Genomic DNA, 912 nt, shown 5'->3' with positions numbered 1-912 from the left:
GGCCTTGACTTCAAGAGGGCCGATTTCAATGTGTTAAGGAGATTAGTCGGGGAGGCACTGAGGTCCCAGAGGGTAGGGAAGTCGGGAATCCAAGATGAGTGGTCGTTCCTTAAGGAGATGATCCTCCCAGCCCAAAGGGTGATAGTCCCAATGCGAATCAAAGGGGGCAAGACTGCTCAAAAGTCCCCATGGCTCACCAAAGGCATTCAGGAACGTCTGAAAGCTAAAACGGAGACGCACACCCGATGGAAGGGAGGGGCCATCACCAAGGAGGATTATACCTCCATTGCTTGAGACTGTAGGGGGCAGAGACAGAACTAGGACTAGCAACTGGGATCAAAAATAACAAGAAGTCCTTTTTTAAATATGTAGGGAGTAAAAAGAAGGCACTGGGTAATGTGGGGTCCCTGCAGGGTATGCTTGGCAATCTGGTGGCTGCACCAGATGATAAAGCTGATCTCTTTAACAAATTCTTTGCCTCCATTTTTCTGAGCAGGGACTGGGACATCCCCCCCACTGGGACTTTGGATGGACTCAGGAGAGGCACACCCAGGCCTAGGGTCAGAGAGGACCTAGTTAGGGAACTTCTGGAGGGGATGGACGTGATCAAATCAGCAGGTCCCGATGATCTCCACCCTAGAGTGCTGAGGAAATTGGCAGAGGGCATTGTGGGACCCCTGGCACGGCTTTACGAGCACTTGTGGTGCTCTGGCCAGGTGCCAGAGGACTGGAAAAGGGCCAGTGTTGTCCCCATTTTCAAAAAGTAGAGGAAGAAAGACCTGAGAAACTATAGGCCTGTTAATCTTACCAAGGTCCTGGGGAAGCTGTTTGAGAAAATTATCCAGGACCACATCTGAAAGGGACCAGCAGGGGAGGTTATGCTTAGGGGCAGCCAACACGGGTTCATTAGAG

This window comes from Gavialis gangeticus, unplaced genomic scaffold (genome assembly GCF_001723915.1).
Source record: "Gavialis gangeticus isolate Ggan-Ray unplaced genomic scaffold, GavGan_comp1, whole genome shotgun sequence".
NCBI classification, from domain to species: Eukaryota; Metazoa; Chordata; order Crocodylia; family Gavialidae; genus Gavialis; species Gavialis gangeticus.
This window is presented reverse-complemented; position numbering follows the sequence as displayed.